The 15,458-nt window shown below is 39.6% G+C and overlaps 1 protein-coding gene and 1 long non-coding RNA gene across 2 annotated transcripts in view; both read right to left on the reverse strand.

Moving 5' to 3' along the window:
- adam28 (ADAM metallopeptidase domain 28) overlaps positions 1–1,852 on the reverse strand; it is a 37,792-nt gene extending 35,940 nt beyond the window's left edge. Inside the window, 1 exon segment of the mRNA XM_063897499.1 lies at positions 1,731–1,852. The gene's annotated coding sequence lies outside the window, so the exon portion shown is untranslated.
- Positions 1,853–11,705: 9,853 nt separating this feature from the next.
- On the reverse strand, positions 11,706–14,669 carry LOC134872970 (uncharacterized). The gene is made up of 3 exons (XR_010166897.1): positions 14,640–14,669; positions 12,207–12,396; positions 11,706–12,011 (listed from the first exon to the last, which is right to left on the reverse strand). It is a non-coding gene; the product is annotated as an uncharacterized LOC134872970 (long non-coding RNA).
- Positions 14,670–15,458: the final 789 nt, after the last annotated feature.

Below are 15,458 nucleotides of genomic sequence, written 5' to 3' on the forward strand. Positions count from 1 at the left end.
TGTGTGTGTGTGTGTGTGTGTGTGTGTGTGTGTGTGTGTGTGTGTGTGTGTGTGTGTGCGTGCGTGCGTGTGTGTGTGTGTGTGTGTGTGTGTGTGTGTGTGTGTGTGTGTGTGTGTGTGTGTGTGTGTGTGTGTGTGTGCGTGCGTGTGTGTGTGTGTGTGTGTGTGTGTGTGTGTGTGTGTGTGTGTGTGTGTGTGTGTGTGTGTGTGTGTGTGTGTGTGAGTAGTGAGATCAAAAACTAAACTGGACTTTGTTCTGGTTCTGGCTCAGGTTGTGTCTGCAGCCCGGGTTAGAAGTTTGAGCGTTAGTGCTGGAGTATTCCTTTTGGAATTGGCAAAGTATTACAGCACACAGGAGGCTCATCCTCCTCATCCTCCTCATCCTCCTCCTCCTCCGAGGACTCTGAGGAGGATGAGGAGGATGAGGAGGAGGCCACAGAGGCAGAAGGAGAACAGCTAGAGACTGAGCTGAGACTCAGATGAGACTCAGATGAAGAGGAGCGCAGAGAGGAGATGGAGGAACCGGCCCACAACCATCAAACAGAAACACAGTGTCGGCTCCTGAATCGAGGAAAAGGTTTTCTATCAGTGCACCCAGAACTGCCCACATACATGTCCCTGAACGGGTCGTCAGAACTAAAATCTAAATAAGATGAAGTTGAGTCAGCCCTAAAGGCATGTCAGCCCACTGGGAGAGTGCCAGATGGCCAGTCCAGCCCGGCATCTTCACCTGGGATCATTTGTTCACGTCCTTCCTACTGGCTGAGGAGCTGCTCATTGGCCCTGGATGGCAGGAGTTGTGTGAACATACTGGCCTCTGAAGGGTTAAAATCCACAACATGTATTCATATCTGATGTGTGTGTGTCAGGCTGAAGTAGTTTTTAAAGATTAAGTCGTTCAAAGTGGAAAAAAGTATGAATATATAATATTTTTACAGCAGCTTCTGGAAGGTGGCGTTTTTGTCCTTAGGAACCACTGTGTTAGGATGTTTAAGGAGCGCCTAGGGGTTAGAAACAAATATCCTGTATTTAGATAACTCATACTTTCTTAGTTGTCAATAACTGGTTTCAGGTCTGAGTTATTATTAATTACTTGTACATTACATACAACACTTTTACATTTACATATACAACACTTTTACATTTTCACTTTTTAAGAATTTTTAAAATATTTATTTCTTTTTGAGAAATAAATAAATAAATGTATTGGATTTTTTTTTCTTGGAAACAAAAAGAAACACACAAATGCATACTCAAAAAAAAAATCAATTATAACAATATTATTGAAAATAATAAATAGCAGTAATACAGTTAACAGACATTTCTTAATAACTCATGTCAAAAAATAAATATCCTTGATTTAGAAACCAAGACACCAGATATCTAAACCTTTTTAGTGTCAACACTTTGTTTCCGGTCTGTATAATGAATTCATTATTTAATGAGGGGGTGTTTGATAGTATATATTATATTTACAGATATATAAATGTAAGGATAAGAAATATTATTATTATAAAATTCATTATTTGGATACTCTCCTAATGGTCAAACATTGGTTTCTGTTCTGTTTAGACAGTATATGTATATATGTGTGGTTAAATTAGAAATGGTTTTATCTTCAATACAATACAAATCTAAATACATGAGTGAATTGAACAATCATCATATGAAAGGTGATCATCATCAAGTGTTCCTCAGGAGATATAATTCTCTGGCAGTAGTTTTCCTACCTCGTTCCAGGATCAGATTTCAGCCTCTTCTTCTTTTTCTGTTGCATGAAAGCCATCAATCATCCGTTTGACTCTCAGCCGTCTCAGCGCTCAGTATCATCATCTCCCTCTTCATCCCTCGTCATCCTGCAGCCTCGCTCAGATCCCTGCAGTCAGACGCTTTCTCCCACAGCCCCCGAACACAGCAGAGACAGAGCGGAGACAGAGGGACGAGGACAATAAGACCAATGTGCTGCGACCTCACCAAGACCAGGACACTTCAGGACAGAGGGTGAGGGAGGGGCCGAGTCAGGGTCACACCGGGTCACCCTTTGACACACATATCCACATAACGGAAATATTACAAAGATGGCTTTTTATCCCTTTAAGCAGATGGCAGGAGTACAGCCGTCTCTCAAGGCATTACAAAAATAACGCATGCTTTCTATTACCTGTACAGAAATGAGCACAAGTTCTGGCCATGGTATCGAACCGGTGTATTTTTCATTAAACCTCTTATGTAAGTCCACATAATATATGTCCTTTTTTATTGCACATTACCTTAGCCTCTTATGTTTGAATAAGTATTGTATTATGTTTGTATATTTTTATTCCTTTTCTACTTCAATGTGTACATTCATTTCTTATCTTTACTTTGATTTATTGTAATACATTATTTAAATTCATTCCATTTTACTCTAATCTTCTGTTTATAATATTTCTATTATTTATGTTTCATTCAAACTTTTTTATTTAACTCCTTTTGTCGATGTACATCCTTTTCTATATTTTATGTTTTGATTTATTTTCTGCACATTTTTTGTTTAACCTCTTAAATTAATGATTTTATTTGTACATTTTTTCACAAGATATTTTTATTAAACTGTATTTTTTATCCAATATGTTGTCCATTTGACATATTTCAATTTGTATTATTATTATTATTATTATTATTATTATTATTATTATTATTATTATTATTATTATTTGTATTATTATTATTATTATTATTATTTGTATTATTATTATTATTATTATTATTATTTGTATTATTATTATTATTATTTGTATTATTATTATTTGTATTATTATTATTATTATTATTATTATTATTATTATTATTTGTATTATTATTATTATTTGTATTATTATTATTATTATTATTATTATTATTTGTATTATTATTATTATTATTATTTGTATTATTATTATCATTATTATTATTTGTATTATTATTTGTATTGCCCATTTTACTTGTACTTTAAATATTTATATGAATATTTTAATATTTTATTGAATGTTTTATTTATTGAAATTAATTTCATTTCAATAAATAATGTATTTATATCTTGCACATTTAAATGTTTGTATGAGTGTAAATTAACCCCGTTATATTCATTTTATTCCATTATTGTTTTCCCTTTACTTCTTCAGTTTAGAAACATGTATTTATTCTATTTTATCATTTTTACTTTATTTTTCTCAAAAAAGAGCAATGGAACAGCTGATTATCTCAGTGTCCTCTACCACCCTCCCTCATGATGGCCTTACATTCATAATCAACTTTCCTCTTTTCTAGTGTTTTCCACAGATTACATCACGCTGGGGATCACAGGAGGACACTGCAGCTTCTCCAGATCGTTCTCATTCATCGAGGACACGACCTGCCTGAACAAAGCCTCACTGTGAGCCTGGTGAGTCTGCACGCCGTCCTGAAGTTTACCCAGGGTGACAACAGGTCTTTTACACGAGACACGAACCATCACACTATGGTGCTTAAAGCTAAGCTAAAAGTGAAACTGCATGAGTTACAGGCTGCTGAGATCAGGTTTCCACACTGTGCATACTATAGACTGTATGAAACGTGGACAGTTTCTCCATGATGTGAGACAGAAGCTTCTGAGGAGCCTTTGTGAAAGAGCCAGTCTGTGAAATGGGCGAAGAGGTGGGTGGTCTGGAGACGTGAGGCAGAGCAGACAACTCAACTGAGACAGAAGTCTTGAATGAAGAAATGATCGTTTGCAAACCAGGCTGTAAACACGAGTTCTGTCCTGCTAATCACCTTCTTAGAATTCTGACTTTTCTCGAGTTCTATCTTTGACTGATGTTCTGATCTGTTCTTGAATATCGGACCTTTTTCACAAATTCAGATTGTTCTCTCTAATTATGACTGTTTCTCATATTCTAACTTAAAAAAAAAAAAATCTGACCTTTTTATCATTATTCTGTTTTCTCCCAAAACTCTGACTTAATTCTGTTCTGTAAATCTGTGGGTTTTTCCCCTGGTGTCAAAATTGGTTACATATAAATGTCGTTAGCACCATTGCTAACCAAAATAACATTCATGACCTCTAGATTGAAAGGATCTGTGCCAAGATTATGATATGATACGTAGATTATTGTTTGTTTTGCTCACCTTCACTAAAGTATAGAGCAGCCCTCCTCATTAATCTCACCTGTTTCACAGTTTCCTTTAAAACAGAGGCCTCTCTCCCTCTCTCTCTCTCCCTCTCTCTCTCTCTCTCCCTCTCTCTCTCTCTCTCCCTCTCTCTCTCTCTCTCCCTCTCTCTCCCTCTCTCTCTCTCTCTCTGCACCAAAGCTCCAGCAGAGAGCGCTCTCTTCCTGTTAAACCTGCAGAGAGACTCCCACACTCAAACTCTACTGCACACTGAACCCAAGGAGCAGGAGGAAGTAGAAGTACTCAGATCTTGTACTTGAGTAAAGTAGAAGTACTCAGGTCTTGTACTTGAGTAAAGTAGAAGTACTCAGGTCTTGTACTTGAGTAAAGTAGAAGTACACAGGTCTTGTACTTGAGTAAAGTAGAAGTACTCAGGTCTTGTACTTGAGTAAAGTAGAAGTACTCAGGTCTTGTACTTGAGTAAAGTAGAAGTACTCAGGTCTTGTACTTGAGTAAAGTAGAAGTACTCAGGTCTTGTACTTGAGTAAAGTAGAAGTACTCAGATCTTGTACTTGAGTAAAGTAGAAGTACTCAGGTCTTGTACTTGAGTAAAGTAGAAGTACTCAGGTCTTGTACTTGAGTAAAGTAGAAGTACTCAGGTCTTGTACTTGAGTAAAGTAGAAGTACTCAGGTCTTGTACTTGAGTAAAGTAGAAGTACTCAGGTCTTGTACTTGAGTAAAGTAGAAGTACTCAGGTCTTGTACTTGAGTAAAGTAGAAGTACACAGGTCTTGTACTTGAGTAAAGTAGAAGTACTCAGGTCTTGTACTTGAGTAAAGTAGAAGTACTCAGGTCTTGTACTTGAGTAAAGTAGAAGTACTCAGGTCTTGTACTTGAGTAAAGTAGAAGTACTCAGGTCATGTACTTGAGTACAGTAGAAGTACCAGAGTGTAGGAATACTCTGTCACAGTGAAAGTATTCTAAATGTTCCTCCAGTGAAAGTAGAAAGTACTCTCCTCTAAATGTACTTAAAGTAGCGACAGTAAAAGTAGTCATTGTCTGATTGGTCCATTTCAGAATAATATCTCTGATATGTTTTATAATGATTGATCATTAAAGTGTTCTCAGAGCTGGTAAAGGTGCAGCTAGTTTGAATGGCTTTGTATACTGCAGGGTAGCTGCTGGATTTACTGCAGGTGAACTACAGTCTGATTTAAGGGAGATTATATTTACCATCATTAATCCAGATCTGTAAAGTCACTAAAGGGATTACATACATGTAGTGGAGTAAAGTAAAGTACACCTTCTGAGTACCTCAGAATTGTACTTCAGTAGTAGTTGAGTAACTCTACTTAGTTTCTTCCCACCTCTGTAAAAAGCAACAACATACTTCCAATAAATCTCTGATAAGTTATTAAAGCTAACAGCAGATGAGCTGTTGTGTAAATCCTTGCCTCTGAATTGTGGTACAAGCATCTCAGAAAGTGCCGTACTTGTGTACTTGTGTACTTGTGCTTCACTACACTCCACCGCTGGAGATAAGACATGTCTAGACACATAGTGATAGAATAAAACCAATGCACACGTTATTTTTGTTGTTGAACTCTATGAACAGGCCTCCTGCTGCTGGCTGTGTGAGGAGTGAGCGTGACCGTCCTCTGTGGAGAAGTGTGACTTTATTGAGTGCAAACACAGGAAGTACATCAGAGTAAACTATGATGCTGATGGACTCCTGCCAGAGACTCTGCAGTCGCTCTGACCTTCATCACACACACACACACACACACACACACACACACACACACACACGAGTCTGACTGCAGGATTTTTCCAATTTCCCTGCAGGCTCAGATCCATATCACATCAGTTCTGTGGAACACAATCAAATGCATCTGTACAGGAAGACTGATGGATTCTGTTTGCTGTTACCGCACAAGGGAATGTTGATATTTGAAAGAGGGGGCAGGAGTAAGTCCTAACACCCTAAAATGAGTCAGTATTTTAGCACTTCCTGTCCCCTGGTCTGGAAGTCAATGGTTTTTGGACTGTGTTTTTGGTTATTAGCCTGAAATAATGTCTGTGGTTAACACAAGCTGAAGAGATTTAACGTTTTATCCTACGGTTTCTAACAAGTCTCTAAAGGAGACGACTAAACGTCATCATGCCCAACATTAGCCGCCTTTAGCTTAGCGGTGGTGACGTGAAGTCATGTGACCGTGCTGTAGTTCCTTTACAGCCCAACATTAGCCGCCTTTAGCTTAGCGGTGGCGACGTGAAGTCATGTGACCGTGCTGTAGTTCCTTTATAGCCCAACATTAGCCGCCTTTAGCTTAGCGGTGGCGACGTGAAGTCATGTGACCGTGCTGTAGTTCCTTTATAGCCCAACATTAGCCGCCTTTAGCTTAGCGGTGGCGACGTGAAGTCATGTGACCGTGCTGTAGTTCCTTTATAGCCCACCATTAGCCGCCTTTAGCTTAGCGGTGGCGACGTGAAGTCATGTGACCGTGCTGTAGTTCCTTTATAGCCCAACATTAGCCTCCTTTAGCTTAGCGGTGGCGACGTGAAGTCATGTGACCGTGCTGTAGTTCCTTTATAGCCCAACATTAGCCGCCTTTAGCTTAGCGGTGGCGACGTGAAGTCATGTGACCGTGCTGTAGTTCCTTTATAGCCCAACATTAGCCTCCTTTAGCTTAGCGGTGGCGACGTGAAGTCATGTGACCGTGCTGTAGTTCCTTTCATGTCAACAGTCATTGCTCCAGAAAAACAGGGAGTATGTCATCCAAGATAAACTGCAAGAATCCAAACAAGAGGAGGATGAAATGTTTCTGACTGTCTAAACACACTCGACTGCAGAACTAAACAGTTGTTGTGTTGCCGAGGGAATACTTTAATCATGTTGTAAATATCTATCATTGCACAGCATACATCTTCTCTGTTTTCTTAAGATGTATTTTAGTCTTTCTCGGGTTGTTTTGTTTGCATTTTCTTCTCTTAATAGTACAATCACTCCTGACTGTGTGCAGAATAACACAGAAGAAGAAGTCATGTTTTTTTGTGCTTCTGCAGAATAGCCTACTGGATAGAGAAATGCTGCGGAAAGGCCGAAGATTAACTGAGTACGGATTGTGTTGAGCATTGTTGTTGATAATTAAAAAAACATTAACATGTGAGACATTTTTATTTATTCAATTATTTTAGGTAGATTTTTTAAATTGTGTTTAATTTAATTCAATTGTTGATCTGTACAGACTGTAAAGCCCCCCCCCCCCATACAAAGGTGTTATTTGTACATTTGGCAGTAAAGATAAAAGTGGTTTAATCTAATCTCTAATTTCTCTCCTTTATTCCCTCATTCACCCTGAGAATGAGCCGCCAGAGTAGTACATGTTTTTCTGTGTCCTCCTTTGTTCTCAGCAGCGCTCTCTTTTATCTGCCGTTGACATCCAATCATACATGAAAGCCTGCTGGAGTGTTTACTCATGCATGAGTCTGGTTTATCCTGAGCACACACAGACCAGTTCAAACCAGTCTCCCAGTTCCACATACAGACTCCTGCAGTAAGCAGCACTAAATCTCCCTGAGCTCAGAGCGGTTCCTCAGAGAACAGCTGATACACTTCCTCTAACACCCCCCCCCCTTTCATCGCACACACTGATGCATATAGGAGTCTGCTGTGGTGTGTGATGGTGCAGAAACACAGCCAGGCTTCAATTTAAGGGGATTCAAAGGGCTTTACATTAACATATAAAACCATAAAATGACATTTAAAACAAAAAGCTAAGAGTCACCGAGTCATTTCCTACCCGTTCATAGTGTACCCACTGTCACATGTTTATTTTGGTTTCATACTACACATAATGATATGTTGTTACTGCCCCTTTACCCCTAGTTTATAAGGGAGTGTAACACCAGGTACAAAACCCATGAATAAAGGTGACAGTGCAGTGTAAGGAACACCATGATGTACTCTACTGCTGCACTCCTACACCCCGAAATACCTCCACCACCATGCATGTTAGGCTTCCCAGTTGTCCAATGGGCAGGGTGTTTTGATCGTATGGCTCAGAAATGGTAAAAAGAAGCTTGTGAGTGATTCTTAATGTCAGAATTTGGTTTGTACTTGATCAAAAATGTATGATTTGACACCAAGATCATTTCTATAGGGCGAGTGAAAGTGATGTTATGGTAAAAATGAAATGAAAACTAAATGAAAGAGAATGAAGTAGGGATAACATATTGATTACATATGATACTGATTTAGTAAGTTTAATTAAATACATTAAAGGTGCAAATAGACACTTAACAAGTACTATACCAACAATAAAAAACAATCCAAAGTAAAATATATATAAATATACCACATTTATTGGTTCACAAGAAATATTAAAACATTACCCAAAAGTAAAACTAAATTACAACAAAATAATAAACACTAGAGCAATCCTTAAAGTCAAAAATATGAAGTGTATTCGATCTGTGCAGCAAGAAAGGTTAGTATGGTGCAGAAATGTGCAAAATAAACTGTATTGAAAATGAGAAATGGCTCAAAATGTTCTAAGATATGTCTGAATAAAAACATCAACGGGTTGGAGCATGTAGTGACAGGAATAGTCTGTCGGGGCTGCCCCTAGTCTGTGTTTAATGGCAGTAAATGAGAAGTGGTTCATTCTGTATAAGTGGTGTTTTCCTCCCTGTCTCTCTGGCTGTGAGACTGAAAGTGCCTCTGTCGGTCGTCTCGCCTTTAAAGAACAGAAGAGTCAGGTTTATGGTTCCTGTGTGTCTGGCTCCGGTTAATAGTAAAAGAGGTAACACTACTTTCATGTCGCCTGTTACACAATGTCTTAACAGTCCTCACGCCCAACATTAGCCTCCTTTAGCTTAGCGGTGGAGACCTGAAGTCATGTGACCGTGCTGTAGTTCCTTTATAGCCCAACATTAGCCTCCTTTAGCTTAGCGGTGGTGACGTGAAGTCATGTGACCGTGCTGTAGTTCCTTTATAGCCCAACATTAGCCTCCTTTAGCTTAGCGGTGGTGACGTGAAGTCATGTGACTGTGCTGTAGTTCCTTTATAGCCCAACATTAGCCTCCTTTAGCTTAGCGGTGGAGACCTGAAGTCATGTGACCGTGCTGTAGTTCCTTTATAGCCCAACATTAGCCGCCTTTAGCTTAGCGGTGGAGACGTGAAGTCATGTGACCGTGCTGTAGTTCCTTTATAGCCCAACATTAGCAATTTACTTCAGAAATCCCAAAGAGGTGTTAATATGTGAAGATTATCCTGTTGAATTAAATGTGTAAGAATCCCAACAATGTCCAAAACCCAATTGAAAAATATATGTTTTTGGGTGGTAATCAGGGAGATGCTGCCTTCAGGGTCAACATCAGAATTACGACATCCCCCGCATCTCTCTATCAATCCTTTAACTTGATGAATGCAGACTTTAAGCGTGGTTACCCTCAGCGTGACACTTCCTGTCAGGGTGTATTCTCCCTTAATGGTCCTGCAGCTGATGAGTTGTTCATCAGTGCAGACTTACAGACCCTCCTGTCTCTCCACTGTGACCTTGGCCTCCCGCCTCGCTGAACAATGGGTCGTCTGTCGGCCGGCTCCTGCACTTTCCTTCTCCTGGCGCTGCACCAAACTCCATCAGTTCACCGCTCTCTGTTGTACCGTTAGCTTAATGTGGGGTCAGCCCACTCGACCCCCTCACATCCGTCCATTTATGGAGAGTTATATGAGTTTAATCCTGGAAATCTCCACTATCTGCAGGAGTCAGGCTGGAATCTGATGAATAAATGAAGCAGAATATATATGGATCCAACTAAGAACTGGCTGACAATAACACCTGAATATGGTACAGTTAAATTCAGTTTGTGCTCAGTGGAGATCTGGTGGTTTAACTTATTCAGTTTCAATATTAGCATTTGATTTGAACTTTTAATCCAATCAAACTTTAATTATAAAGCGCTTCAGATGAAAGTGCTATCACTCGGCGCAGCTCACAAAAAGATATAAAGACAACAACACAAACGCAACACTAATAAAACCAACAGCCATAAATACAGCCGCGGAGAAAATGAAGACCACTTCAGCATTATCAGCCTCTCTTGTTTTATCATCTATAGGTACGTTTGAGGTAAATGTTGTTTTATTGTATTGTGTTCTACAAACTACTGGCAAATGTCCTCTGTTTTGAAACCCAACAGACACTGGGATGGCTGCCACACATGTAGAGATAAAGATTTAAGAAAAAAGGGGAGTGGTCTCTTTACTTTTTGCGTGGCTGTATATATATGTCTATCTTTTTAAGACACATTTTTATTATAACTACTTATGTTTATTTTATTCGTATCGTTTTGACACACATTTATTTGATAAGTTATTATTATTTATTGTATCTTTTATTTTATATTTTACTTTGACTTCTTTAGTTTATAAAAACACATTTTTGGGGTATGGTTTTTATTGCTCAATTTTCTTCTATATATAATATAAATATAAAAATTCTATATAATTTTTGGGATTTAACTTTAACCTCATATATATATACTGTATTATCTGTAATACAGTATATACAGTACAGTATATATTATCTGTATTATCTTATGTTCTATTTCATCTCATTCTAAAATGCACCATCAAACCCGTCAGTTCCTCGGGATAAATGGGGAATTCTGATATTAAAATCAGCCCAGTTAAACTGTCAGGTTTTCCAGGTTCTGCAAAAACCCGCAGTAACAGGAAGTCAGCGGGCCGCTCACTGACTCACTCTCTGTTTGCTGCTGCGCTGTCATGGCGACCCAGCGTCTCCACCTCCCTCCTCCACCTCCACCCACTGTCCTGTTACCCTCTGCAGCATTACCGTAGAGACCATAAAGTCCAGCTCATGATAAACACAAACTCAGAGGTGTGTGTGTGTGTGTGTGTGTGTGTGTGTGTGTGTGTGTGTGTGTGTGTGTGTGTGTGTGTGTGTGGTTTCCATGCTGATAAGGGCATTGAACTGATTCCTGTTGAATAATATTTGATCCTTAATAATCTGGCCTCCATAAGCAATATCAGCATCATGTGATTGGTGTTTATTATTAAAACTAAGCACACATAGTAGACCCCTCTTATATCTATCTTAACTTTAAAAGAAATCTCAAATCATGCCACTAACCTTTAACGCGTGACTGCAGTGAATAAAAAGTACTTGAATAAGCCAGGTCCAAAAACACAGTTTAAAACACTATCAAAGAACAATGTGTTCATATTCATACAGGGAATTGTAAATTACAGCACATATATGTTCTTCTGGTCGTATATTAGCATATTGTTTTTGACAATTTCACAGTCAGACCCTTATAAAAGCCTCAGGACAGCCTCCATTACCGCAGTAAAGTGAGGGTTAGACACAACAGACTGCTCAGCTGTTAATATTTAGCTTCTTTATGAAGTCCAGTTAGCACGGCGCTACATACCCTCTTTCCCAACTTTATACAAACTATTTGTTTTAGCTTTTTAAAGAAAGTGAAAAATCATGGCTGTTTTGTCAGGTTATTTATTGACCTTACGCTGTGGAAGAAACTCATCGACAGCAAAGAGAGGAAGAATCATGAGGAAGAGGTCCAGTTATCATGGCACTATATCATCTGTCCAAAACACATGTTTGAAATCATTTATGAAGAGTAAAAGGTAAGGATTCAAGCAAGAACCCTGAAAAACAACAAACATTCTGATCAAATGTTGATGTAAAGTTTGGGGTATTCTACAGCTTTGCTACTTTACAATAGTCAGACCTTAATACCTGTCTTGTGTCAAACAGCATTATGAACATATTCCATGCTAGCTTGTCCAGCTGAGTATAAATGTGACCTTCTGACTCTGCTTGTAGATCCCTTTAGACATCTTCTCGGGAACTTCCACGTCTGTAAAACATGTTTTATTTAATTATTGTAAAGACATTTTAATCTGCACGGTTTGACATCCATAAAAATGTTCTAAGTTTCAAAGCAATTATCCAAGCCCAGGAACACTGCTCGTATAAAACAATGTGCACAACAAAGAGAAGCAGCTCTGGGTGCATAGCTCTCTCTGTACACCATGACCTTAATATGATCCACCTGATCGACGGGGCTCCGGACCCCGGGCGGGAACATCGTGAGGACAGATGTACAGTATGGGGCTACCCTAGGGCCCCCCGCGGTGCAGCCAGCCGTGAACCAACCACAGGAGCCGGTTTGAGCCGGTTCAGAGTGACGGTGCCTCGCCTTGGTGGGGTCAGTCATTTAATCTGCATGCACAGGCCGGTATCTGGGAGCGAGGGGGGAGGAGGGGGAGGCAGATCAAGTTAAAGAGGAAACATGAACTCCTGCTTCGCGTGCAAGAGTTACCGCTCTATTGTGGCTCTGCAGACAGCTGGCTCTGAAACATGGAGCACGCATCGGTACGAACAAAAGAGGATCCTGAAGCCTTCAAACAATCAGAGGGGCAGTACAAGTACAAGTACTCCGGTCTGGTACTTCAGTAAAGTAGAAGTACTCAGATCTTGTACTTGAGTAAAAGTAGAAGTACTCAGGTCTTGTACTTGAGTAAAGTAGAAGTACTCAGATCTTGTACTTGAGTAAAAGTAGAAGTACTCAGGTCTTGTACTTGAGTAAAGTAGAAGTACTCAGATCTTGTACTTGAGTAAAGTAGAAGTACTCAGATCTTGTACTTGAGTAAAAGTAGAAGTACTCAGGTCTTGTACTTGAATAAAAGTACAAGTACTCAGGTCTTGTACTTGAGTAAAAGTAGAAGTACTCAGGTCTTGTACTTGAGTAAAGTAGAAGTACTCAGATCTTGTACTTAAGTAAAGTAGAAGTACTCAGATCTTGTACTTGAGTAAAGTAGAAGTACTCAGATGTTGTACTTGAGTAAAGTAGAAGTACTCAGGTCTTGTACTTGAGTAAAGTAGAAGTACTCAGATCTTGTACTTGAGTAAAGTAGAAGTACTCAGATGTTGTACTTGAGTAGAGTAGAAGTACTCAGGTCTTGTTCTTGAGTAAAGTAGAAGTACCAGAGTGTAGGAATACTCTGTCACAGTAAAAGTATTCTAAATGTTCCTCCAGTGAAAGTAGAAAGTACTCTCCTCTAAATGTACTTAAAGCAGTGACAGTAAAAGTAGTCATTGTTTGATGAACCTTTGAATTATGGGGTAGAAGTACAAATAACAAAAAGAAGTAAAGTAGTAGTATTTCAGAATTGTACTCAAGGACAGTACTTGAGTTAATTGCTCTGAAAACCATCAACATTTTACCGGCCTTCTGTTGAATGAACAAATACATAAAGCTTCTTTAACGAGGCAGCTGCATGTGTATTTATTAAATGTCTTTATGTTAGAAAAGGCCACGCTGTGTTTACAGCCTGTTTGCAATGTCTCACGATGAACTTCTGGGAAATCTGAGCTTTAATCGTAACTATTATTTTCAGCTCTTGTTCACCATAATTGCACCGACTTTTATTGCCTCCCCCGGACCCCCTGCTTGCACTATGCCCTGCATACTGCGACAAATTCTCGGATGTTATTGCCGTTTGCTCGGTGAGTCAAAGTGTTTAAGCCCGGTTACTTAAAACACCCTCAGAGTAATGATTCTTAAATCCTCCACAAACAACTTTTTTCCTCACGCTAGATTCCCTGTCGCTGTAATCACACACACACACACACACACACACACACACACACACACACACACACACACACACACACACACACACACACACACACACACACACACACACACACACACACACACACACACACACACACACACACACACACACACGTCCCCTAGAGACTCACACTCCCCACAGGTCCTCCTAATGTTGCATAAACTCCCCTTGCTGAACAGACAGCTGGGTGTCTGCAGACGGATTCCAGTAAAGTCCAATGAAGACATTCTGCCTGCATAACCACAGCGCCTCCGGGGATTCATTATGGGACATTATTCCCAGGGTGTGTTATCGCGCTGCATCACTGCCATGAGTCATTTCATTCTGTTTACCGCCCATTGAATAACCGTAGTGGGAGCAGTCATTTTCTTCTTGAATTGAATCAGTATTTATGTTATTCTCTTTAAAGCAGAGTGAAGCAGGAATCCTCAAACCGGGAATTGACTCGCCATTTTAGCACTTCCTGTTCATTGTGTGAACGTTTTGTCCTACGACATCAAATACATCAGTAAATACCCCAATTTAAAAACAGCGGTTGCTAATGTGGGATAAATCAATATATTGAAGTGGAACTTTAAATGGCATAATTCACTGTTTCCGGACGGACCAGAGCTCGAACTTCCGGTAGTACCGGATGTTATCGTTTTTAGCCTCAAGTAGCATGTAGCTAATGGAAGATCGAGTGTGTGAGTATAATAACAATGATACGTGGATATACCTACTACCACTCTTTGACACTACATTATTATGTATTATGGTGTGTTTAATTATGTAACATCCCAATGAATGTCCGATTAATTTGAACAAAGGTAATGAGAGATTTATTACGGAAGAAGAAGACGTACCCAAACATCATGGATCCTCCTCCGTTTGCATCAGCCAATAAGTCATGTGACCGTTCTGTAGTTCCTTTATAGCCTAACATTAGCCTCCTTTAGCTTAGCGGTGGTGACGTGAAGTCATGTGACCGTGCTGTTGTTCCTTTATAGCCTAACATTAGCCTCCTTTAGCTTAGCGGTGGTGACGTGAAGTCATGTGACCGTGCTGTAGTTCCTTTATAGCCCAACATTAGCCGCCTTTAGCTTAGCGGTGGTGACGTGAAGTCATGTGACCGTGCTGTAGTTCCTTTTTAGCCCAACATTAGCCTCCTTTAGCTTAGCGGTGGTGACGTGAAGTCATGTGACCGTGCTGTAGTTCCTTTATAGCCCAACATTAGCCTCCTTTAGCTTAGCGTGGTGACCTGAAGTCATGCGACCATGCTGTAGTTAAAGTTGTAAGGTGACTCGTAGCGACTTGTCAATCACAGGTAGCCCCATCCTAAAGCATAGGCTGCTTTATCATCTATTGGACTCTTATTAGGAGCTTCATTTACCAAACAAATATCATGCTGTATCCAGGCCTGGAGGTTTCAGTGTAGAATAATATGACTCTCAACTCAAAGGTCAAAGTCTGGGCAGGACTGTGAACCATCCTCTGATAAAGCTGTCTCTGCCTCAGGTATCCAACATTATCTGGGATATCTGAGACAGGTTACGCAGGAAAAACAGAAACCATGTGTACAAAAGGTTGTCTTTGTCTTTGTGTGTTACTTTAGCAAGATCGTCGTTCTAAGGTTTTCCTCTCAGGTCATTTCTGCAAGTATCGCACATTTTTTGGATGAAATT

Source organism: Eleginops maclovinus, chromosome 12 (genome assembly GCF_036324505.1).
Source record: "Eleginops maclovinus isolate JMC-PN-2008 ecotype Puerto Natales chromosome 12, JC_Emac_rtc_rv5, whole genome shotgun sequence".
NCBI lineage: Eukaryota > Metazoa > Chordata > Actinopteri > Perciformes > Eleginopidae > Eleginops > Eleginops maclovinus.